Source organism: Pithys albifrons, chromosome 8, assembly GCF_047495875.1.
Source record: "Pithys albifrons albifrons isolate INPA30051 chromosome 8, PitAlb_v1, whole genome shotgun sequence".
Classification (NCBI taxonomy): Eukaryota; Metazoa; Chordata; class Aves; order Passeriformes; family Thamnophilidae; genus Pithys; species Pithys albifrons.
The window spans coordinates 29,075,969-29,102,833 of NC_092465.1; the positions used below are offsets into that span (position 1 = coordinate 29,075,969).

Below are 26,865 nucleotides of genomic sequence, written 5' to 3' on the forward strand. Positions count from 1 at the left end.
TTGGTTTGTTATTTGGAGTTCATTTGTGAGTTTAGTGCAACCTCCCACCTGTCCTCTGAACAAATCCTAGGAACTATTTTTCCTCACTTTTTAGACTTCCCATCTGCTGGCATTGATCACTCAATGCCAAATGGTGCCTATTATTCAGGAACAAGCACACTGCAGAGGTCTCAGCCTTCTCTGGAGCAGAACCAGAGGTGAGGTGTGTGGTGCTTTACCTGGCAGGGCAGTAACGTGGCAGCTACTGGCCAACATAGCTGTATTGAGGCCTGTACAGCTGTTAATCTGAGGGAGATGGAAATTGGTGCTCCTGGGAGCAGAGTGCTGTGCTCCACACGCCAACCTGATGCAGGAGTGTTCTGGGTCAGTGGAGGAAATTACTAGTACAGCCAGTGTAGCTGAGCCACCCCAGCACATCTAGCAGACAGGCTGTTATGAAGGAATTCACCTGTATCACCTTGGGGCATCTGTACTGCTATCAGAGAAGAGTCTTTTTGTCGACTTTTAACCTCTGAGTTGCTTGAAGGAGGCAAGCAGCAGCAGCATCCCCAGCAAGAGCTTTGCATGGGTGAAGGGTGTGACAGCCTGGGGCTGTGGTGCTGCTGGCCAGAGTGCTGCCGGCAGCTGCAGCCCCAAGTCTTTGCACATCTCTGCAAGTGTGTGGGATGGCAGACCCACCAGCAGCTCCAACCCACGTGCACTCACCCCATGCCTCGCCTCCATCCCCGCCTTGGGGCACTGGGTCGGCACAGCCTCAGCCAGCGGTGTGGGGGCTCTGCGCTCTGTTCCAATAACTAACTCTCTTTGCTCTGCGGCGTGCAGCGCATGGGAGCATATGGCTCTGTCTGGTTTGTTTGTTTGTTTTAGGGTTTTTTGTTTCTTTCTATTTTGGTTTACTGTCACAAATAATTTAATTATCCCATGACTTGCCATTTCAGTTATGCATTGTCTGTGTTCCTGTTTGACTTGGGGGCAGCTGTTGAGCTCTCCAGATTTAGGGCTCAAATCTGCTTATCATTATGTGTGAGCACAACACAGCCCATGTTGTAAAACTGGCAACTCTGCACAAGGTAGGCATGTGTGAGAGCTGATGTGCTGGGATGCAGCTCACATCCTGCACTAGGGGTTGGGACCACCTCGTGGCCCCCATGAGTGCCTGGTGTGACCCAGAGAGGCCTGAGCACACAGGGGGTGTTTGTTAACAAGGAAGCAAATGGTGACCCACCTGAAGCACTTGTGGGTTGTGAAGTAGGCTGAAAAAATCAGCTCACAAATTTTCGTTGTTACTCCCAGAAAACCAGCCATGAATCTTTCTTAATTTGCCTTTTTTTTTTTTTTTTTGTCGAGAGCCTTGAGTTTACAGTCCCTCCTGTTCTCAAAGTTTCTTGTCTTAATACCAAGTAGCTTAAAATCAACTTCCCCTTACACCACCTGTATAGCTGGAGAGGTCAATGAATGAGAGATGGAGATCAAGGAATTCCCTGAATTCAGCAGCCTGGGATTTGAAGAAAAAAATCTTCCAATAAAATGCTGAGAGTGGACTGTGATTAGTGTTGTGTTGATGACTGACAAATTAGGTGTGGCAGACCTTACTCAGAAAATGGAATCAACATGTGTGTTGGTCCATCACTTCTTATCAAACTGTTGGTGTTCATCTTTATATCTGTAAATCCCAAAAAGTAGCTGTAAATGCTTTGCTGGAGATGGATGGATGATTTGTGCATACAAGCATGTTCCCAGAGGGGAACATTAGCTTGGCTTTTACCTGCGTTTTCCTCTCATGCAGTGGATTTAGGAGGAAGATAGGGAAGCAAACAATTCAGCAGTATCTCACTGGAGCTCTGCAGACGTTTATAAGACAAACAGCTGTTTCTCTTTTTAATTTGGAGGAATACAGGCCTCACAAAGAGGGTGGTTGGTTGTTCCTACAAATAAAAGCCCACAGCTCAAAGGCAAAATATTTTGAAGACAATGTACAATAAGAGCCTTTTTTTTAGCCATGTAAAAGCTGTTTTATGAAATTAAGCTGGAAATATCATAAGTGGGAAATGACCACAGAATAAATAGAACCTTTTAGAAAGACAGCAAACATGTGTTATTTATTTTCCTAGTAAATGGAAGTGGCAGATTCAATCAGCAAGAAACATCAGATAGTTATGACCATTTTAATCACATAAAAAAAAGTTCATAAGTTTTGTTTATGGTACATTTAATTTTTCAGTTTGGGGTGGGGGAAGTGAATAACTATTTGCTGGTAGACTAGAGATAAGATGGGACTGTTTGTCCCTATGTTGTCAGAAAGGGGACGAGAGGTAGAAGAGTGAAGTGTCTGTGCCATTACCTTTTGCGCTGCATGTACACATCTGGAAAGCATTATAACCCATTGCATCAGAAATATTTTAAAACTATCAAACAGTTCAAAAGCATGTACTGTACCCCATGAAGAGAGGCAGCCTGCATGACTGCCATTTCAGAAGGCTTATCAGCATGCCAAGGAAACCTATTTTATATAGGTCTTTCTCTGCTTATATTTGCTTGAAAGCTTTAAAGTCACACTCAAAACTGTTAATGCTAGATGTTAATTTTAGAGATGGGACAAAGCAAGGGTTATAAAATAGCCAGCTGAGATTAAATCCCTGCATAATGACAAGCTGCTGATATGCCATCAGTAGCTGCAAGAGGAAAGTGGAAGGAGGGACAAGGAAACGTGGCATGGGTCTTGGCTCTGAGGGAGTGTGCGTCAATGCTGACCAAAGCCAACACAGTGTTTGTTCATCTCTTTGTCTATTTTGTGCATCTCAAGCTGAAACCTGCTACATTGTGTGTTATAGAGAAAATAGTAATGAACTTGAGAGCTAAGATCGTGATTTTTCCAAGATCTTGATCTTCTCAGTGTTTTTGTAGCTGGTGTGTCACTCCGTCAACCCCAGTACATTGTCCTCTTTCAATGTGTGTGTGGTCTGGAAGAGCCGAACAACTCCAACTGCTCTGTGAGAAAGGTTAATTTTCCTCTTAGCAAATGCTCTATTACAGTAGAGAGGAAAGCTTGTATTTGAGGGACACAGAAGGAAAATATATAAGCAACATAAATACAAGGGTATCTTAACTGTGTGTGGAATGGACTGACTTGTAAGAGAAGAGGAGACTGTGTGCTTTTGTGGTTACCACATGTGCTATTAGTGTCATCTTGCCTCGGACTGTAATACTATAATAGTTCTACTAGAGATGAAAATGGTATACTGGGGATGTAAGAGGTATCCCTGGCATTACATGTTAAATAAAAGGAAGCAATGAGTGGAAATATGAGTGTAATTTCTATCCTCATTCTGATGTTTCTGCTTCCTCGTCAAACACAGGTGTTTTCTTTAGAGACAGCAGTAGATACAAACTAGGCTCATATCCTTGGGAGATCAGCTGTATTGACTTTTACAGATCAGTGAATCCAAAGAGGGTAGCAAGCAAAAGCTCAGGGAAGTTTATCTGGGGGAAGAGAGAACAGTTAGCAGTAGGACAGCACTGGAGGAGTAACCCTCAGAAAAGATTTAGGTGGAATTTAGGCTCAGAGTCAAGGAACAGCAACATTCTTTGAGCACCTTAAGTATTGGTGCAGACAGGCAGCACAACTATTGCCTCCCTCCTTTCCTCCATTTAGATTGCTTTCAAGCTGGAGAATAAAAACTTTTTGGATCTGGCCTGAGAGTTCAGGGATTTGCCTGAAGTACAAGGCATGACAGGGGTTTGATGATGTCCCTAGTATAACTGCCTTGTGCCTGAAGTGCCCCAAAATCATCAGGTGCACAAGCAACTGGATGTCCTAGGAAACTGGCTGGAGGACATGATATAATGCTGCTAGTCTCTTGTGATTTTGTTGACTCTCAACAAGCAGAGATGCACAGCATACACCTTAACATAAGAGTTGATAGTTTCTAGTGACAGGTCTTCACAACATAAAAATTGCTTAAATGCTTCATGTCTATCAATGGAGTCAGCGTAAAACACAAGGAGCAAGCAGAGATGTTGATTTGAAGATGACAATAAAACTTGTCCTTCATGGGGAGGTGTTGATCTGATAAAAAGCTGTTCAGAGTTGGAGATGTCTTCAGCTGTGTGCTGAAACTTGTTTGTCCAATAGCATTGTTTCTGGGATATGAGTCCTATTCAGTGTCAGGTTAGCTTTAACAGCCTCTGGTAGTTGTTAAACCAGTCTGCCTTTACCCATTAGTGGGTCATTCCTAGTATACTTCCCACCAGCAGAGGAGTGGTGCTCAGATTGGAGGCAAGTGCTCGGGTTAGAAGAATGGTCCACAGCGGAGAAACCAACTCTGCACAGGGCTTGGGGAGTAAGAGCACAGCGTGTCACTGTGGGCCTTTCCCCCAGCTGAAGGTTTCTCCTGTGTTCTTCAAAGCATGAGATATGATGGGGAAGACAGGAGATGGCTCCCCGTCCCAAAGGCCATATTTGGGGGGCAGCCTTTTTTGGAGGCTCATGACTCCCACTGTTTTGGCAGGGACCTAGAATCAATGCCACAGAAAGAGATGGAAAGAAAGTAGAGCAAGATTTTTATATACTTGGAGAAATATGTTTCTGCTCTTTTGAAACACTGAAATGCTGAAACATAGGCACACCTTGGCTGCTCCAGCAACAGCAGCCTCAGTATTGGTGCTTAGGATGGGGTTGCTGACTGTCCCAGCTTTCTCTCATGCACGTGCATGCTCTGTCTCTATATGTATATACATATTTAGATCAAAATAAAATAAACATTGCCCCACAGCTGCTGAGTCAGAGACTGGGCCCTATCCGGGAGCCCACAGCTTGGCACTACATCTGTTCCCTCAGAGGATTTCCAGCATAATTTAGCCTTGAACTTGATTAAGACCTTGGTTTTCAGCAGCCAGATAAAGGCTTATAATAATCTGAAAGCCAAAAAACCAAAGAAATCATAATGCTGTGTATGAAATAAGCAGAAAGCAAGGGTCATGTGGCAGGAGGAATAGTTACCATTGCATAGCAGTACAGCCTTGCACATGGCGCTGCGGTGGATCCTAGGCGTGATGCTGCTGCTTCCAATGCAACCAGCATATAACAACAAAGTTATGCAAGAGATGATGCCCTTTTCCTCTGACCCCTGATGTTTTGTAGAATAAGGGAGCATCCATGACACAACAAACATTAAAGTAGTTCAAGTTACACTGTGGAAACATTGCACACCAGTCAGCAACCTCAAGGCAGGTTGTGTTGCCTGGCAGCTGTGCCATGCCACCCCAGCTGAGGAGTGCAGTCCTTCTGGCATGTGGAGATAGACCTCAGAAGATGCTTTTTGTGCTGTATTTTGGTCAGGAAAATGGCAAACTCAGTCCCTAGAGAAATGGAAAATTGGCTGCTCCTGACCCATGTGCAGGCAATATTTCTGCATCAAAGCATGAGTGACACGGCTGGGCTGGGACTCAGTGGTGGGAAGGTGCCAGTGCGGACACATGCACAGGGGAAGAGCCCCTCATTGCAGTTCAGTTACTAGTGCTGGACTTGGCAGTGCAGAGTAATGTCTGCTCTGCATTCCGGATTCTCTCTCCCTCTCTCTCTCTTCCTCTCTTCCTCTTTCTCTCCCCCTCTCTTTCTCTCTCTCTGCCCCAAACACATACAACTGGGTAATCAAAGTCAGCAATATGTTCTAATGCAGGAAGGTAGTCTGCATTTCATCAGGAGGGGAAAAAAACATCATTGGCTGCTATGCAAGGCTGCAGAGAATATCTGGAAGACGCCTAGCTCTTTTCACCCTTGGAAACAGATCTCCCTCACTAAAACAGACCTTGGCTGTTACATTCTTCCTACAGGGTTAAAGATACAATTTAAAAAAAATTATTGTTTTCCAAGATGCTCATTCTCCTTTGCATCCTAGGGGTCATTTATCTGTGCTCTGTTGCCCTGGGCCAGAAGCATCTTTGGGCTGTTGTGGCCCTGGAGTGGGTGACAGAGGGACAGGTGCTGTGTCACAGGCTGTTCTTGTGGGAGCTTCACTGGCTTCGCTGCCAAGCTGAGCTGAGGCTGGGTATGGCATCTATGGCAGCAATGGTGCCTCTTCCCTTGTAAAACAAAGACCTAAACCTTGTACATGCGATGGGTGGCTGAGTCCCAGCACAGGACTGGTTACCAGCTGTGGGGATCAGGAGGGCTAATGGCAACTCTCCACCATATGGGAGTGATTAAAGAAAGAATTGTGCTGGATAGATCCCAGATGAGTTAACTTAATAAAGTTGTGGCCTAATTAAACCACATCCCTTGCATCTTATCTGTCTTCCTGCATGTCCAGAGCAGTGCCCAAAGACTGTGTTTCTACCAAGCATTCACCTTGTGCTGCTGCAGGCCAGTAACTGCTACCTGTACCCCAGTTGCTGGGCAGCCCTAATGAAATTGTGGGGGGATATAATCTGATTTCAGGTTCTTGCTACCTGAAGACATTACACACAAATGCTTGAGGGTTATCCCTTCCTATAAATACAGAGGCAGATGCATGCAACTCTTTCAAACATGTCTGTTTCTATTAAGTATATCCAATTAACCTTGAGCAGTACGGAGAACTGAGAGCCAGGAACAAAACTCATCAGGTAAAAGGCATATGAAGTCTTTGGTAATGAAGTAAAATGCCTGTGAGTTTAAAGGGTCTCTCCTGGTCACCCAGCACTTCAGGAGGTTTATTACTGTTCAGCCTCTCAGCAGCCAGGCTGGAGATGTCACCTGGAGGTGACAAATCTGTGCCTGGTGCAAGTTAAACAGAGGAAGCAGCATTAGGGGGGACTCAGCAGGGTGGCTTTGTAAGTGAAGCCTCACACCTACACCTGTAGGCACTGCTCAGTAGGTGCAGAAGCTGCCGATGTGGTTTACTGTGAGTAGATGTGAATTTTAATGCACCTCTGTAAAAGCCAGAGGGTGACTGGGTCTGCAGAAACAGCCCTGTGAGCATTCCTCGGTCCTGGTGGAGGAGTAGAAGGGGTCCAGGGCAAGACCTGGCAGGGAACTGGGGCATCTGTGTCAGGAGCAGTGCTCTTGGCACATCCAATGATACCTGTGTGTGCCAGCACTAGACAGGCTGCCCACATGCTGCTCCTCAGCATGGAGCTGACACCAGACAGCTTGAGGAACTGCCACCATACAGATGACAAAAAGAAAGCGAAAGAAAAAACCTTTTGCCCTACTTGTTTTTAGGGAAACTAACTAATGGTAACATATAAAACACCATCACTAACACACATGGAAATCCTCTCATGAGAATTTGTGACTGGCTTATGAGAAGAGAAATAAAAGCTTCTCTTGAGTGGGAGCACAGGTCTGCAGCTGGGACCAGACAGAGTGGCTACTTCTCACTTGGCACCATGGTCATAGCTATGTTTCTGACTCCTAGTTCACACATAACTAGAAAGCTGATACCCAAAATTGCATGCCACTAATTGACTTGGAAGGAAAAAAAATATACTAGTGAGTCCTAATAAGGAGGTTTATATTCTGCATATCTGGTCTGTGTCTTACTGCAGAAATAAACAGCCCTTAACTGAGAAATCTCTGTGGACAGCAGCATAATAGATGAAGGAGTGATGGTTGTATCATTTTGCTCAGTTGGTCATTACATGGAATTATAACTGTATTATCAATAAGCCTCAATGTCATTACCTCGCTATACTTGGCAAATGCATGCATGCACTCAAATAAACATTCTCCATTAGAAATATTGCAGCCTGTAGCTAACTCTGGTGCCTGAGCTGCTCACCTGACCAGGGGGATACACTGCGCTGCTCCCACAGCAGCACCAGGGACCCCCCCCACATGTCCCTTCCCACACCCCGAGAGCTCTGGGCAGGCTTCACCAGGATGTGGGCACCAGCAGCCAGCTTTACTGTAGCATTCTGCTGAGTCTGAAAGTCCTTCTTTGAAGGAAAAGAAATTTTAGTGCTTGTGTAGCCATATCAGCATCCACAATCTGTGAGGTAAATCTTGTGCATTTCAGGATATTTATTTTTAAAGAGAGAATTAATAGTAATTGTTTCTTCCCTAATGAAGATAAGTGTCACTGGAGACTTAAGCTATTGTGTATTTCATGTATATGGTCTCAAATTCTTCTGTATCTCCCTGCAATTTATTTTCACTCAATTAATTTTATTTTATGATAAAGTAAATGGCCCACAGTGCTGATGGGCATTAGCTGTGGAGCTATCACATTATAATGCAATCAGGTTAACTCCTAGCACTATGAGTTAACATTCCCATCTGCCACACATGTCCAAAAAATTATTATCTTTCTGGAAAAGCACATCTCTAAGTCTGGTAGTAACCTGCAGCTGAGTTATTGTCACAGGCCAAAGGAGTGTGCACTCCCCAGGGGCTGCAGCCCAGGACCTGTGTTGCCTTTGAGAAGCACCAGAGTAGGTTAAATGTGGGTTTTATTCTTTATAGACTTTTTAAAATTGTGACGTTCTCAGTGTGTTAAACTTCTGTGGCTTTTGAGCAGCAATAGGAAACGTTAAGTTTCAAGATACCACAGACTTTAAAAAACAAAGATGATATTTTCTGAAGACGCATTGAAAAAAGTGTTACAAATGTTTTGAGAAGGGTAATTTGCTGGATTCAAGGAAGGATTCTTTTGCCCTAAGTTCTATGTAACATATCCATAGTCAGTGTAAACCCCAGTATTGTTCAGGAGGTCAGAGGTGCCTGCCCACAGCCAGGATGTGTTTCCCAGCCACTCTTCTGGTGACCTTGTCATGGCATTGCCTTGGGTCTGTGCAGCTCATCAAGATGCAGTGCATTGTGCCCATGGGGCCTCCCAGCATCCACTGGGAATCGGGGAGATGTTCTCCTGTGGCACTGATGCTGTCCTCTGGCTGTGCTCTGCTGACTACACCACATCTAAGACCTGTCCCATCTTACCCATTGTGCTGGCATTGCTTTAAGAAAGGCTATAGTGCTTTTCTTTCAGAGGGCTTCAGTTTGAAGAAAATGTGGTTTTGCTCAGAAAAAGGCCAAGTCCTTGGTTTAAAGCCACATGTAAATCTCAGGGCAAAAGCTTAATGGTCACACTTAAAAATTCCCCCAAGCAGGGCTTAGTTGTGGAAGTGCTGCCACAGCCCTTGCCATAGCAGCAACCTTCTCTGTCACTAGTGCTGTCCTCTGGGCTGCCAGATGGTGCAGGGACAGGCACCCGAACAGAGCACCCCCACGTTTGCTTGAGGCAAGGTGGACATTGCTCTGGGACTCCTTGCTCCCACTTCTGGTGCTGCTGCCCTGAGCACAAAGGCACTCACAGCATGCAGGCAGGATGGGCAGGACCCTTTGGAGGCAGTGGGTGCTTCAGGCAGGTTGGTGGATGGGAAGACATGTTTTGGTTTGGACGTTGGCAGTACTGAGCACATCAAGTACTCCAGAGTGATTAAGCTGGCTTGAACACCATGAGGTCTTGCTTCTGGTGAGATTTGAAGGCATTTGTTTTCTCACCCCAAATGTACCTGAAGCCTTTCCTTGCAGTCAGCACAACTGGAAACCTTTATTTTTAAAGTTGACTTTAATGGCCCTGCTCTGGGAGGTGATGCTTGAGGGAATAACTCTTTAATGATAGTAATCAAAACTATTTAGTCAATGACATATATTCCCAGAGTCTGTGTCACTGCTTTTTCCTCCTGAAGGAACGCTTGCAGCTTAGAACAGTTTGCTGTCTAGAGAATTTTTAATCTTCTGATTAAAACAGAATAATTAAAAATCTTCCCAAATTTTAAATATTAAATCAGCAGCAAAGTTTGGGTCTCTGGTTTTGCCTAGTCAGAAAATAACTTTGAGCAGCAACTCTTGGGTTGCAGAGAGCATGGCCTTGTGGCAGGCTTGTCCTGGCTGGGGCTGGTTGTAGCTCAAGGAAAAGATCTGCTTGAGATGCAGTGGTAGGGCAGCATCCCACCTTCCCTCAGCATCCATGCCTGTGGCACTGTGAGGCACCATGGCTGCCCTGGGGAGGCACAGACCAGCAGGGACCTGTGCAGGGTGCTTTGGGCCGAGCAAAATGCCAGTTTTACAGCTTAAGTGCAAACAAGTAAAAATGCTTTCTGAACAGGCACCCAATAAAATTGTATTATTACATCCTGTGAACAGCTCCAAAATCCTTAACTCGGGGATATCAGCAGCTCCTTGGTGAAACTAAGCTAATAAACAAGTAGATAATTAACAAAGACAAACATGAATCTTGATACCAGTGACTTCATATTAAGAAACCTTCTGGTTTTAATATTTGGCATGTATGCATGAAATAATTTATTGCTGTTTCAAAGCAATTTCAACTGTTAAACATTCATTGGTTTGCTGAAGGAAATAGTAAAAAAAAATTCTTTCATGTGAACATTAGTTCTTAATTTTAACATTTCCTTATTTTCTATAATGGGATTTGATGTGGCAATAAGCTTTAGGAACAGATCTAAGTGGAGAAATATTGTTAGCAGGTGAAGGTTTTCTTGCAGGATCCTCGAACTGTCTGCAGAACAGGATGGTTTCATCAGCAAGCAACCTCTGAAGCATGGTGCTTGGTGTCAGGAAGGATTGCTTCCCTCCTGTACCCAGGCTGAAGAGTAACCTTAGGGATAGCTGAATGCATCCATAGCTGAGAGGCACACACTAATTCCCTGTGCTGCTGCTGCCCAGATTTTGGGAAGTACCAATTTACTGAAGGTGGATGTGAACAAAGGGCATCAGCTTATTAATGTGTGTACAGCTGGGCGACTTGTGTATAGAAAAGTGCTGTTCAGTCATCAACATGGTCTGTCTGGCCACAGGCCTCTGTTGAGCCCTGGTTCACTGCTGGAGCTCTGCTTTGCCCATGGCTGCTGCTAGTGGTAACTTTAAGTTTGTCAAAAATAGAGTTGTACACAGAAATCAGACATTTTTGTATACACAAATTCCATGCCCTGTTATATCTGGTTTATGTTTCTGCACTGATTGAAGAAAGAAGACGTTTTGCTTGACAGCACTGGGCTGAGGAGAGATAATATACAGAAACATCTTCAAAATACTTGCAATCTACTTTTATTTTTCAAGCAGTCCTGGGTAGTGTCATGGAATGGTACACCTTTAACTCTGAAAAATAAAAAATCCACATAGGAAGGCTCTATTGCCTGCTTGGTGCCAAGTGCCAGAGCAACCTTGTGCTGCTGCTGCTCAGCACGAGGGCTGGCACAAGGGTTACAGCCACTGTGACATGCTGTGTGGTGGAAAGGTGGCTGCAATGGTGTTACAGGAGCTTTGGCTGAAAGAAAAATTATTTTATTCTGGAATAATTCCTACAGAGATAATGCAATGAGAGCCACAACTAGGACAGGATGCGCTGCTCTCTGTTTGCAAACACCTTGCCAAGTCCCCCTCCCTGCTAAGTACCAGCCTGTGGCTGCCATCCCTTTGCACTCTGGGCACACCACAAGCAACATGCATGGCTCAAGCTCCCTGTCTCACCACAGCTCTGTGCACCTGCATCAGAAAGGTTTTATTTAATGGAGGCATGGAAAAGTGATGATACGGTTTTACTTCTCAACCTTATTTTACTATTAGGGCTCTGGGATATAGAGAGGTATGGATAGGCAGGAAAGCTGTGGCATACTTTGGCATAGGAAATATAGCGACTTCTTTGCAGAGATTTTAACCTCCTGCATTTTTCACAGTTTAGTTTTCACTATTATTAGGCACAATTACAAATTGGTAAAGCTGAGGTACAAATTAAAGTTTGTAATTAAATTTTCTCTCCCTCCCATGGTTACTGTGAATTTGATGTCAATTTACAAGGAAGACTCCTTTTTGTAGCAATTAGCTTTCAAAGAAGTAGGCAGTGATGGAAAGTATTTGCTAAAATAAAAAGACTGGCAAACCATGGTTATTTGCAGTTCAGGGGCACTTTCTGCTCCCTGCGGGGTCAGTGGCAGACTCCACTGCTCTCTGCCAGCACCTGTGCGGGCTGGGCCCTGTGGCTGCCAGGTGATGCCCTGCTGGCCATCCATCTCAGCTGTTGGGTGAGCCCCTGCACATGGCAGCAGCCAGGGTGGAGGGAAGCAGCAGGTGATCTCTGTGCATTTATCCATCAGCCTTTGTATGGAAGTTGGAGGTGCTTTTGCTCCACTTGCCGCCACTCTTCCCCCGCGCCGCAAAACCGGGGAGGTGGGAGCTGCCCGCCTGCGCGGCGGCTGCCCTACATAAAGCGAGTTCCCAGGCTTGCATCTCATTTCAGTGCAAAAGTCAAACTGAATGACTCATGCCAAATCTTTTTATCTTGTCGCTGCGACTGTCAGCGTAGCAGAACTCCAATATGACTATACTTATTGGAAGGATTATTTTTAAGTACCAAGCATATATTTATATGTGGGTCGATATTTCATCATTTTCAGCTGAATTGATCTACTGAAGCAGAATAGTCCCTCTTTATAATAATCTCCAACATGTTAACTCATTCATCTGGGTAAGCCAACAAGTTCAAGTGAGGCCTCCAATATGTTAATTATTCATGCATGAATCTTTTATTTCATCTAGCCTCACCCACCCCAGACTGCCTTTTCTAGGAAAACTCTCTGTTGAGAAGAAAGCAACAAATACCGTACGGTGATTTGAGGGGGGAAAAAATCATTTCATATTCCAAATTATAAATTGTCTAGTCTCAGCCTTTTTTCTCTACTGCCATCTATTGTGCAGCAAAAAATGCATAGTTGAGTGGCATAAAATCGTGAGTTCTGGTTTAAATGAGAAGGATCATTTGGTGGTGGCTCCTGGGTGCTTGCAGTTGCTTCTGCTCATCACAGAACCTATTAAGTTAATAAGGAGAAGTAAAACTGACCAGGAAGCAATAATTAGGAGGCCTTAGGAGCATGTAAGAGTATAGATAGGATCTGGTGTTAGAAAGTATAAAATGGGCTGCCCAGGCTTTTCTTGTAAAAATTCCCCATAAAGGGGAAGCAGCCCCTGGCTCCCTGGATGGCCAGCACCTGGATGGTCCTGCATGGGGCCAGTCAATGCAGGGCCTTGAGCAGGGTAGGCACCAGCTCCTGTTCCCCTGTTCAGGGCTTATGTCCACCCCAGGGGAGCCAGGCAGGGGCTCCCTGTCTCTGTCCCTGCATCCCCCTTCCACTGCACAGCCTATGAAAGGCAACTGCTCTCAGTTCCTGTGTGGCAGCAGGCAATGACCCGAATGAGAATGGAGGTTTTCTTTTCTGCTCCCTCCCTCTTAGATACTGCCTCATCTATCCAGTGGCAGTGTTTCTGCAGAATGGGTTGTGCCACTCGTGCAGAGAGTCAAAAGATGCTACTGCTGTCCACAGTGACAGTCACTAGGCAAAAATGCCTCCAGAAAGGCTATGGGGCAAGTGGTTTTTCCCCATGGGATTTTTTCAGCTGTATCACAGGTGTTTTGTCCCTTGCTCATACTAGTTTTACACTATCACCTATGTTAACAGGGTTACTCCTGGTTTATACCAGAGTGGTGGGAGAACTCTTGCCCAAGGCCATCCCGAGAGTCTGGGTTTTCAGAAACATCATCTGGCTTCAAAACTAGAACCCTGTGAGTTTCTCTCAGGGTCTTGCTCCCACCCCTGCTGGCCAAATCTCCAGGACCCATCATGGCATAAGGCAGCAGCCAGCCCTTGCAGTCTCACCTTGCACTGCCAATGGGATGCTGTGCATGTGGTCACCAGTGCTGCAGGTCACTGGTGAACGCTGATTCTTAGGGATGCCCTACCCCATGCACACAAGGACGGACCTACGAGTAAAGGGAGGATTAGTGCTACTGGAATTTCAGGGCAAGCCTCTCACGGGTGCATGAGGGATGCCTGTCCCACTGTAAAGGCAAGGTCACTTCCCCTCTGTGGCTCTGTTTGCTTACAATTTTGTCAGCCATTTCCTGGACTGTAAAGTAAAACTGCCCAATAACAAAGCTAGTCAAGTCCTCATTCACTTAGGCTGCCTCTAAGGATGACCCCATGAAGACGCATTGCCTCCTGTCATCTATGGCACACAAAAGGGAAAGATGTGGTCACATCTCAGCAACTGACTTAAATGCATTTGTATGGCATCAAAAGCAGTAAATTCATAAACTAGAGAGAATTCAGCAGCAAAATCAAGTGCAGGATCACAACAGCATTGATGAATGCTTGAAAAGGTAAAATCCTAAAAGCTTATGACCAGAATATTTTCAGGTGAAAAAAGGTCTAAATAATGAAAATTAGTATCAAAGTAATGGAAAGTATATGGGCATTAACAACCATCCTTAATACCTCTTGCATGAAAGACAGCTGAAAACCAGTTACTGAGGGAGTATATGTGACAGAGTATTAAATTGGTTTTGACCACGTGAAAGGTGTAATGCGCCGTGGCCCCGGGGCAGAAAGGAATACGGTCACCACAGCAAGTACTGCTCCCTCTGCCGAGTGCCGTAGCAGTACCTGTTTTACAACTTCACAAATAGTAAAAAGTCATCCATCTATGTCTAAACCAAAATGACATTGCATATTTTCTCAGATTTATTAGTAAACTACTAAGTAGTAACATTAAGCTTTTAGAAAAAGATTAACGACACTTGCAGTGGTAACCTGTCATCTTAATTTAAGGGAAAGTGGCTGAAGATGCTCACTCTTCGCAAGGGAACATGCAAAATCCTTTGCCTAATGGATGTGGAAATGGTATTAGATCCCTCTCGCATCAGGACATTAAAAGCGTGTTATTTGTTCTTTATTTGTTTGTTTTTTAAGTTTGGCGCTGGTTTTGTTTGAGGCTGGTTTCGTGAAACAGAGACGAGAGCGTGCCCGTCCCTGCTGCTGCCTGTGCCGGCCCGAGCCCCGGCCCGAGCCCCGGCCCGAGCCCGCTCCCTGTGCCGCTTGCCGCTCCCGTTCCCCTTGCAGCTCCCGCTGCCGCCTCGGCCTCGGCGGGGCCCCGCTCCTCTCAGGTCCTTCCCCCCTCCTGCTGAGAAGGCGCTGCCGCCGCACCCGCTCTGCTCCACCGGCGGGAGAAGGGCCGCGCATCCATCCTCCCGCACTCACCCATCCCGCAGTGCCGGCAGTGAGGGGAGCTGCTTCTGTCCCTCCGCTCATCCTTTCGGGACTTAGGCCGTTGTGTTTAGGCTTCAGGCTGATTTCCCTGTTATTGAAGACTCTTTTAGTGATGCTGGGAGAAACCAAACATTTCAAAGAAGTTAAAAGTGCAGATGAGAAAGACTGTGTGTATTGATTGACATTACAACAAATATTAATTTTCCTCTTAGGTTGGGAGGGACAATATCAACACATATTTTAGTCTTCATTTGCTTCTCTCAAGCATTGTAAATGGCAGCTGCTTCAGTCTAGGAGCATATGAGAAGCAGCCCTGGTTGCCACTGGCCAGAATGGAGCTGCGCAGCATCACCCCATAAGGAATCTGCCACCAAACCCACTGTTCACAGGAATCTTGTGATTTGCCAAAGCTAATAGATTCCAGTGACATGTCGATTGTTCTGCACTAGGGCTGGCAAACCTGCCCAGGCTCTACTCAGTGGCTGGTAAAGCCTGGAGACAGGATGCCTGTAGACTCGTCCCTGCCCAGCAGATTGTCCTCCCCAGCCAGCTGGAAGCCCCAAAGTCACCATGCTTGCTGGTGAGCTGTCCTGCATGGAACTATGGGGCAAAGGCCAGCAGGGTCAGCTTCACCTGATTGTTGGCAGCTGGAATGTGATGCTGACTTGAAATGGTGATTTGAACTGTAGCCCCAAATTAATTTATATTAACATAGGAATCAAAATGCTGGTTTTGGGACATACTAACACTCTTGTTTACCATGCATTAGTAATTTGTTTTGCCAAACAGTGGCAAAAAAAACATTATAAAAGCTTTTCAGTCCATTTGAATGCAGAGGCAGACTGAAGAGAACTGTCCATATCAAGGCTGGTCAAAAATTCCTGATTTCTTCCCAGACAAGCAGTCATCAATAAGTACTAGTGAAACCACATGTGCTCAAGACAGTATATTTGGCACAAAACTCCAAGCCCACTTGTACTTGCAATTATTGCCCTAAAATCTCTTAGAAAACCAAGTAAGGGGAGAGAGCATACAAAAGTCTCACTAATGGTGCAACAATAAAATATAATATAGGTATTGAGTCAGTATTGCATTCCGGTCCAAAACTCATTTGGGTCAAAACATAATTCCAATAGAATGGCATACAGATTGGATCAGCCTTTAATGAGGTGTCACAAAAGAAGTGTCAATAAAATATACAGGCCAGCATATATTTTATGGGAAAGATAGTCTGAAGTCAACATTACAATTTACTAATTCAGTAGAACAGCTGGAAAAATAAATTTGTTTAGCTAGAATAGCACATCTATTTATTGAGCCTCCTTCCAAAGCTGTGCACATATCAACAGTAGGATTGGTCTCTAAAACACGGGGGAAGAGAGGAGGGGGATGATGGTGAATTCAAATAGATGCACTACTTATTCCACACTAGTAATTCAATTAATGATTTTATAGACCCTGCGCTGTCTCACATTTTCAGTCGTTCTCAGGCAAATGAGATGAGGAATCAAACAATTAGCTGGAGCTGGCAACATAGTGCGTTCAGTCTGAGCAAAGTGCTGCACAAAAGCTACCTTTTGATTCCTGCCAGAGTGTGGGGCAATGAAGAGCTAACATTTGGCTTTTGGAGGGGAGGCTGGGCAGCTGCTTTCAGATTCAGGTCACCACAAACTTTGGTCCATTATTCTCACCAACAGTTATGGACTGATCAGAACCAATGCAAAACACTTTCATCTCGTTACTCATTTTTATAACTTCTTTTGGCAGCAAAAAAACCCTAACTGACGTTTTCCATACTCAATCTTTGCTGAGGGCTGATGACATAAGGAAATAGTTGTGTGATTTCTGAGTTATGACCAAATTTTTGGTCAAAGCTACAGCAAAGCCAGTGCTTGAAACTTGAGATGAATGTAAACTTGATTCAGGAAATTGTTTAGCTACCTGCCTGATTTTAAGAAGTGAAATAGTCCTCCTGAATTCACCTGAATTACTAAAGTGCTTCAAGATAAACATTTGCTGACATCAGGCCCTGAGACCCCCTGGTCTGTGCTACTCTCAGACCTTGAGAAAGTTGGAGCAAAAAAAGTGAGGGTCTCCCTTAAGTCATGCTTTAAGTATTTAATTTTGATCAGGTACTTCATAGTAATATTTGGTGTTCTGCATCAGCAGAACTGCCATTGAGACATTATTTTTGTATGCATGTGTGCATGTACACTCCAGGCACCAGTCATCATCATGTCCCCTATCCTGCCAGGGTGGGTATGTCGGTGGCTGGGCATGTGGGCACCTGACAAGTCTGTGCCCTGGTGTAGTCTGAGATAACAGCCTTTCTGGGTAACCAGAAGGCATGCAGCATCAAGGCTTTCCTCTTTCAATATTTTTTCCCAACGTTCATCCTATTAGTCAAAGTTTTGTTTGCAAATGAACATCTCTCTGAAGACTTCAAACTGCAGTTTTGCTAACATGTCTGACAACTGCCATCCTTGATCTCAAGGATGCCCTGCGTCCGTGTTGCCGAATGTGGGCAGGAATGCCAGCAGGACACCCTGTCAGCACTGCCTATGCTGGGCCAGGGCTGCAGGGTGAGTTGCACCCCACGCCTCAGTGCACACAGGGCATGGCCTCAGCACTGATGCCTGCTGCTAAGGCGCACACTGTTATTTTCTTCCTATGCAGTTAAGCTACCTTTTTTCAGGAGGCCAGTGGAGGTCTCTATATTTTATTCACATAATCCAGACCTTCAGTGTCAGTGCCTGAAACGAATTACTGTTTATATTAGAAACTTAGTTTAATAAATTAAGTCTGGTCTATGAACTGTCAAAGTTCCTATAGTCTGCAATTCATATAGAACAGATGCCTTTTCCATGACTCTTAACTAGAAGTGGCCAACTTGATTGCTTCCTTTTTGCCATTACTACATTCTGTAGGTTTAGTTATCTACTGCCTACAGAGAATTCAAAACAATTTAAAAGGGCATCTGGTATAAAGCACTCTCTGGGAAAAAAAAATCTTTCCGTATACAATAACTTTCTGTTTAGGTCAGAGAATTATTCAATAATTGGCACTTGTTTGACTAGACCATTCAGGATCAGTTTGGTTTGGGTTTTCCAATTGTAGGTAGAGTTATAGGTTGTTTTTTTTCTTTCCAAACAAGCAGGTTTGTAAGTCCTAATTTCCAACATATTTGTGGCACTTCTGTGATTAAGACCTAACAACTAATTTTTGTACAAGTAACAAACACATATTTCAAAAGTGCCATAAATAATTCAGTGATTTTTTTTTCCCCCAGATTGTTTATAAATTATAAATTTTCATTTACTCTGTCCTAGTTTTATATAATACTGATAAAAATGAATAGCTAAAAGCAATGGTTTAATTGAAGAATAGAAAACAAGGGGAGGATGATCAGAACAGACCTCTTTGACTTGCATTCCAGTTTCCCAGTCACCATAATTTAAAAGACTGGACCCGCTAATACAGGCTGTTACAAGTCCTCACTTCTAATATTTCTGTTTTGTGAAGCACTCTTAATGCACAAACAGTTGTCACATGAAAAGTTAATAATGAAGCACATCTACGAGGATGAAAAGAGAGTGGGGCTGATGCTTGTAGCATCAGGAGCTGCACGTCCAGGCATTTCCAGGTAATATTCTTTCCGTGTTGCACATTAAAACGATTCATCTCAGGACCTCAAGCCTGCTGGCACAGGCAAAGGAAAACTGCAGGATTGGGACAAGTCCCCACAAGGACCACAGGGAACATCTGCCTGATGAAATTTTCATTGTGCTCCCTGCTAACGTGTTAAGCTTTTGGGACAAGCTATAGCTGGGTCGTGGTTGGAAGTGAGAAACATTTTTCCGTGTTCCTGTGTCTGTCACAGCCTGTGAGATGAAACAGCCACGGGACAGCCTGAGCTGGGGCCACTGCTGCTGCAGATACAGTGTCCATTTGGCAGAGATAATTTTGTTAATGGCTGGGCAGGGGCAGCTGACAGTGGGGCTGTGAAGAAGCTCTACACCTCTTGCCCCAACATATTTGAGCCTTACTTAAGGACAGCCTTAGCTGCTGTTCAAAAGATGCCTCTTCAGACAGGCTTAGCTAAATTGCAAACTTGTGCTCCAGCACAGGGCTGTAGCCCATGAGTTGCTCTTCTATACCCAGAGGATATTTACTGCAGTTAGTGTCTTCTTTGGTGATGCCAGTTCAAGCTAGCTGCATTGTGCCACAGAACACAGGTAGTTTTCGTCTAAAGTACTGCTGCTGTGCTGTTACATACACTGACTGTCTATCGATTGGACATCTGAATGGGATGCCACGCTGGGGAGAAGTTCTTGGCTGTGGTGCTCTCCATGCTGAAGAAAACATCAGTCTATCTGGTCTCACAGCCTGCCCCCACCGATGGCAAAAGCCCTTGATTTAGAGAAAGATTAGGGGAATTGTGTAATGCCACGTTTGAAATAAAAGTTAGTGCACCTCTAAAAATGAGCAGCTTTCTCATCTTCCAGGGCATGAGAGGTCCCTACCTGCGGCAATGCACTCTGCATGTCCCACCTGAGAGTGAACACTGTCTTGACTTGTTATTTCTTTACAAATCCCTTTTTTAATTTACTGTGAAGGTTAGCACTAGTGAATAAAAATCTTGCGGTAGTGGTGCAAAGTGCTGGGAAGGCTGACACAAGGAGGAACATGCTGACATCCTCCACTGCAGTAGCTGTGTCAGCCAGTGGGCAACACCAACCTGAGAGACTGAAAGTTTCCCTGTGATGTAGGAATGCTGTTCCATCCCACTGCATCTGTGTCAGTTTACACAGCTGAGAATCAGGCCCACAAGCCTTAAAAAACCCAACTGGTTAGTCAGTATAAGCAGAGAACTTATTGGTGGCAGATGAAAGGGGAGCAGCGGCTGCCAGGCCTCTGCAGGAAGCTGTGCTTCATGTCAAGTGATGTCCAGCCTCGCAGACAGTCTCCCCTGCTCAGGGCTGGGAGACTTGGGGTTTATTGAAAGCAACGCCAGCTCCCACAGCCCCACCTGCCACCGTCGGCTCACAAAGCTGGGCAGCAGTGGTGGGCTCAAACACTCTTTATCGTTCCTGCTTTCATAATTGATCATGACAACATGGGTAATAATGTTACTCATTAGTCATAAAAGTTGTTTTCTCTGTGGAAAACAGAACTGCACAAGGACAGTTATATATACATCTCTGTGTTTATAGTAACTATACATATAAATTATGTATACATGTGTAAGTAATATGTAGGAGCATAATTCTGTTTGTGTAGGAGAGAAACATCTCTGTTACAGTGTTTGTGTAGACCCAAACTCTTATGCAAACACATTTTGCTGGACCTATTAACTCAAAATGAATAGCAAGTATAAATCAGAATCCGGAAACTAGAACATAACTGGCAGAGCCAAGGTGCACACTCTGTGTGCAGAAATACAGCACTGATGCATGGTTAGCTTTCATGCAGGAGGATGAACAACCCTGGAGATAGGGAGCACCGGGGGAGTATTGTCACCACACCAGTTTTGGTGCAGCATCTATTTTTTTATAGAATAGATGCCTGTAGAACTCATCCCATTGTAGTTGCTGGAAAAAAATCCTGTTGGCCTGGGTGTTTTACAATGTATAGCCATCTCAGGTTTCCCATAACAAGGAACATGGTACTAAACAGGGCTCGTAAGTGTGTAATTCTAGGGGTTGATGGTCTGTGCCATGTATGTGTTTAGGTGTAGGTTCAAGCACCTGGCTGAACAAGGCTCAGACTGGCTAATGTGACTAAGGTGGTGCTGCTTCAGTGAAAGGCTTCTCAGTTTACACAACTGATTTTTGTTAATATCTATCAGGCCAAAACAGGCAAGGATCAACTCAAAATTTTACTTCCAGAAGTACTTACTCTCTTCTCTTATGCTTCCTCTTTGATTTCTGACTTAAATCCATTCAGAAACTGTATGTAATTCTCAGCTGTGTTTTTCTTGGCACTTTTAAGTTCATTTATTACTCTCAAATTGTTCAGAGGTTGGTCTTTTTTCCCTTGGTCCATGTCCTTTTTTTAATGTAGAAATGGCACGACTCCATTCTGCTGGCTATGCCTTTTTCCTTCAATTATTCTGTTCTGAAACTTTGTTCATGTCTGCAATCCTTTTATTTTATTGGCTTGTCTTCTTTTGACTTCCACCCTTTATTTTACTGTCTCTCCTCTCCACAATACTCTAATTATCTTGACTTTCCACAGCCATTTTGCAAGCCACTAGCCAAGGCAATTTCAATATATTTGAGCTTGCCAAAGTATTCTTGGATGGTCCCTGCAATGGAATTATACTTTACTGAACCTAAATCTGACCCGCTGCTGCTCTGATTATAGTCCTGCCTGGTCTGCACTGGAAAACCCCAGCACATTTAAAGAGACAGGTTTCCTATTCTCTGAAGAGGCAGCTGTCATCCTCCCACATTTCTACTTTTTCTAATTAGTGCGGGGAACCAGTGTCTGTCAAACCCACCGTTGATGGCGATCTTTGCACTTTGCTTTTCTTACGCCGAAATGTTGTCCCATAAACCATCAAGGGCTGACTGGGAGTGACTCCATTATACAGTGCTATGAAATGAAACATTTTTTTCAGCCAAATCCACATTTGCCTGGTTCATAGACCACTGGAATTAGAGTGACTCTTTCCACTGACTTCAGGGCTTTGGATTCTGCCCTATTTCTATTTGCCCTAATAAGAGCAAGCTTTTGGCTAATGCCCCAGGGCATTGTCCTCTGAGACATAGCTTTACTTCTCATGTCTTTCCTTCCTAGTAAAAAAAGCTTCTGCACTGACCCTAGGTGACCTCCCAGGGTTCTTCACTCCACTGTGGGACTGGTGTTTTTTCAGCTGTTTCACCTCAGCTGGAATCACTCATGCAGAGGGCTCAGCAGTGGAAGGTTGAAGAATATTGCAAGGATTCTAGGGGCCCAAATGCAGCAGTTCCCATAGTTTATGTCTATATCTATATGGATGCATTGTGACCCAGGATTGCTCATCCCCTGTAGTGAGTGTATGAAAAATGAATGTGTGCAAATGCCAGGATCTGATGGAGGCAGGGCTGAGAGCCATTCTTGTGGATACTTGCTGTGGTGGACAAGCAGTGGGATGGCTCTGTATCACCCTTGCCAGCTGGGATAGGAGGAACACTGGGTGCTGCATAGTGGGATGGAGTGGTAATCCAGCACCTCAATGCTTCAAACCCTGTTCAGCCTCCTTGTGGAAGGCCTGTGTCTTATAACAGGCAGAACTGCATTGATCTGCTATTTCACTTCTTCCAGTCCATGTCATTTTTATTTAATGAATAAAAAAGTCCCTAAATGAACTGGGCAATAGAAATAAGCATCTTAATTTTCATTTTAGTTTTGTATTTTCTCGCTGTTACTTCACCTTGCCTTCCTCTCAGCCTCACTGTGTGTACCAGCAAGCTCAACATCATGATTTGCAGTTATGTGTCTCCCTTAAGGGTTTTCCTGTTTGCAGAGTTTGGTATGAGGGCCAAATTTCACATAAGGAAAGGTTAATCCAGTGATATCTGTTGAGGAGTTCTGGTTGGGTTTGAGCACCTCTCTAAATACCTGAGTCATATCTGAATGCATTTGACAATGAGTTCTGGGATTCCTGAGGCCACTGCAATGCTGCTGTTGAATAATGCCTAGTGGACTGCCTGTTGAGTTCAGTGGGAATGAATTTAGGGGCAAATGAGCATCTTTGAGTCCATAGCCTAGGCATGCTAGGAATGACTTCCATCATGGTCAAAGATGGCAAGCTCTTGGCTTTAGAATCTTGGAAGAGTTCAGTGCAGGCACCCATGCATGCAGTCAGGCTTCATGGGCAGCAGAGACAGGAGCTGCTTTGGTTGTTTGTCTAGATCAAGGTCTTCTGACAATTCATCTTTTGTTCCCACTCACTCAGTATTCACTTAAGAACAACTTGATAAAAAAAAATACAGCGTTTTTAGTGCAGGGAGATGCAGTCTCATTCAGCTCTTGTTCTTGGGCAAGTCCCATCCCTGCACACACTTCTGGGGTATCTGGGTACCTGCTTAGCCCAGGTATGAGCTGCAGGGCATCAGAACAGTGTCTGTTGGCCCGGGGACTCAGAAACAACTCTGAGACAATTTGTTAGGATGAAGAACCAGTGCCACAATGGTATTAAAACACCACAGCAAACTAGCCATAAAAAGCTGAATTTTTTTAGCATTACCTCTGCACCTATCTGCCTTTAGGGATGCTAATTCCTTCAAACTCAAAAAAATCTTTCAATCCCTTTCTGACACCTTCTTCCTCCTTTCTCTTGGAACATACCTTTATTTCTGAAGCTACCATACTCACACCTCTTCCTTGTTCTCCTTTTAAGAGTTTCTAAGGATTATTCATGAGCTTCCTAGCTATTTTCCTACAGGCTTAAATTATGCAGATCCATGAGCAATATATGATCAGAGCTACCCAGTGTACCTGACCAGTTCTTGTAGAGTCTTGAAGCTGTCTTTCTCCCCTTTGATTTTTCAGCCGCTCTCCTCTCTCTCTGCTGCAAGGACAGTGGGTAGTTGCTCTACACTGTGCATCACTGGTGTCTGTGCTCCATCTATTTTTACTTGTCCACAGCTCCTTGACGATATGCCCAAGGGTTACAGCCACGGGGAAGCCCCTGGCCTCTCTCCAGTTCCACAAGCTGGGAGGACCAGACCCCTCAGTGCCTCTCAATTATTTCCCACCTGCTGTGAAGCTTTTTCAGGCATTGTCTTGGCAATCAATGGCACCTCAGTGTTTTGTAAAAGGATTCTGTGTCCCTGTCCCTTGATGGTGTTGTTGAGTCCCTACTTATTCACTTCAAGGTCTCCAGCATCAGCAGAGCAGTGGCGTCAGCAGATCTCGGGTGGCTCAGGTCCTTGGGTCCTTTTCTTTATCCTCGGAAGCCTTGAAAGTTTTCCCCAGGTGGGAGGTGAAGAGTCTGTTAATTTCACACTTCAAAATAATCTTTGCCCTCTATTTCTCATTCTTAGATACAATTGTGTTATCCAGGAAGATATTTTAGGGACTCAGGAACAATATGGGGCTTCTCCAGCTTTCTCATCCAGTGCTCCCTTGATGCTTTTATTTCCATTGTCTTGAAGCATTTCTTGCCATTCACTAAAGCCGACCACAATGCCCGGCAGGCTGCTATCCCTCTAGCTCCATGCTTGGAGGCAACCAGCCAGGTAAGCTGGCAGTAAATATCTAAATCTTGGCAATGAGAAGATAAATTACTTTCCCCTGTCCTGCAGAAGGTAGGGGGACAGAGCAACTCGGCATGTTTCTGGCGACCTGCGTTACTGAGCTCTGGCAAAGTGAGGAAGGAGACAGCCCAGGCTCCTGCCTTCTGGACACTGGTGCCCCAACAGAGGGGCCAACTGCTGGACATGAGCCCAGCAAAGCATGACCCCCCTCTCACCCCCACCACCAGCTGGCATCTTCTCTTTCCATCACAACTCTTTTATCCAGACAGGTAGAGAAAAATGGGTGAGATTTTCCTGCTGCCCTTGCAAATGGTCCTTACTGCAGTCATCAGTGCAGCCCGTTGCCTGAGCGCAGCTCTGTGCCCACTCACCCAGTGCCAGCTCCATGCCATGATGATCCTCTGACACTTCTGTCCTTGGGTGCAGCAAGGACCAGGTTTTACTCAGAGAGCCTGGTGATATGAAGAAATTGAAGCATATGAGCACTTGTAGCATACCAGATATGATCACATTCCTAGTTAAATTTTCTCCTACAGTTTGATTCAATTTCAGCCAGTTAAAGTTCTTGCCCTCAGCACATCTCATACTGAAGGTCTTGCACACAGAAACTGGAAGAAAACTAAACTTACTGAATTCCAGTACTGATGCACCTGGAATTTTTCAGAGTGAAGCTTGAAATGTTTTTAAACTAGAATTTTTACGCAGAAGGATCCAAGAGATGCTGTGGTGAGGCATCCATGTGTGAACATGAGACAAGGTCAAAATCCTGGGCTGAGCTTTGCTGGGAAATAATGAGCCTGGAAAAGTGTTGGGGTAACTGACATGTTCATACCAGTCCCATGCCACCTGGGGAGCACCTAATCACAGCTTTTGGCTGACATTATCCTTATGTTTTCTTCCTGCTAGAAAAACCATCTATGCACAGCTGATATCAAAAGTGGCCCTTCAGTCCTGTACCATGTGTCCTGGCAGTTCATGGCATGCCAGGCTGCCCCATGCAGCCCCCGGAGTATTCAGATACCACCTCCACTAAGATGAATTTTTGGGATGACTGAGGCGTCTCATGCTTCACCCTTCCCCTCATCCCAACATCCCCACCAGGAGCTCCAAGCGCACTGCCCAGTACCAGTGGGGAACAATGGTGTTGTTAGGGGAGAGTGCTTGCAGCAGGCTTGGGTAACAACAGGATGTTTTAATCTTTTCCTGTAAAGCTTTGCACAGGCATGGGTGTTATGTTTGGCTGCATAGAGGCGTCCTGTCTTAAAAAGCTGGTTTTCCTCTTGCCTGAGGGGAAAGGAATGATACCGACCAGATTTGTTGAATGCTAGCAGTTTGACATGTCTTTTTTGGGATTGTAAACACTTTGGGTCATCAGCCCTCTCCTCTTCTGATGCCATTGCCTGGGTTCTGCATGAGGGAGCCCCTTCTCCTTGTTTCTTGATGCTGCAAAGACACTACTAAAACCACTGCAGCATTTTTGCCCCAAGATGCTCACAGCTGCAGAGGCTCCTCTGGCCCCTGGAGCTGCTACTGTAGCATCCCCAACAGCATGTCTGTCTCTTTAGGCTACCCTCTTCCCAATTTCTCTTCTCCTTGCTCATGCTCAGGTGTATTGCCAGCATGTTTTGGGGTACATACGTGCTGTTTGGGCTGTCCCGTGCCCTCTGCAGTGGTGGCCAGTCCCTGTCCCCAGGCTGCAGCAGCCTCACAAGGGCACAGGTCCCTCCCTGCACTGACACACGTTTGTAGGAATGAACACGCCTTCCTGAACACTCAGGCAGATAAAAAACATGTGTGTTTTGGATTAGTTTTTCCCAGCTGTTTTTCAGATAGCATTTACCCTTGAGCTGAATGGGATTTGTTTATGCCCTGCCCATGTTTACTGTTCCTGTGGGCCCTGACACTGTCCCCTTTCAGTGTTTCCAGTGCCCCCTGTCCCTGGGACCGCAGGTCCAGTCCCTGAGAGGCTTTATAAAGCACTGCAGACTCAATCACCTCAAACCACCCATCACGCTGGAAAGCTCTGGGCCCTGGCACCCCACAGCACTAGCAGTGCCCTCCCATCCCCAACATGCTGGTGTGCACAAGTGGCTGCGTCCAGCTGGTCTGTTGGGGTTTTGTCTCCAGTTCTGCCTGCTTCTTGAAGTCCCCTGCTGCTCTGCACCCAAAATGTTATGTCCATGGCACGATTAAAGCTGGTCCAGCAGTTGGGTTACCCCAGCATAGACCAAGCTGCACATAGCAGACCATGTTTTTGGGTGCATCCTGCTTCCTCCGCAGCAGCTGCCTGCCTTCTGCCCATCTGAGGCCTTGCAGGATCTGAGCCAGCCATTCCCAGATGTAGGAGCAGCCCATGTGCCATACAAGGAATTGCACAGGTTTAATTGTCAGATTGGAAATTTATGATCCCAACATCAAAGAGAAGGAGACCATAGTGAGAATGTGGGTTTTTACAAATGCACTGGCAGCAGGATTGACCCAACCTGCAAACTCTCCCTGCAGCAGGAACCACTTAGCAAATCGGGTCAGATTCTATCTTCAAACGTCAAAACTTTCTCACAAGCCAGTAACCTGCTTT

General features: G+C 45.1%; 1 long non-coding RNA gene across 1 annotated transcript in view; it reads right to left on the minus strand.

The window, feature by feature from the left end:
- Positions 1–15,051: 15,051 nt before the first annotated feature.
- LOC139675198 (uncharacterized) overlaps positions 15,052–26,865 on the minus strand; it is a 45,979-nt gene continuing 34,165 nt past the window's right edge. Inside the window, exons 2-3 of the long non-coding RNA XR_011698449.1 lie at positions 24,659–24,739; positions 15,052–15,130 (exon numbers count right to left, since the gene is read on the minus strand). This is a non-coding gene — a long non-coding RNA (uncharacterized lncRNA). The remainder of the gene's footprint in view (positions 15,131–24,658; positions 24,740–26,865) is intronic.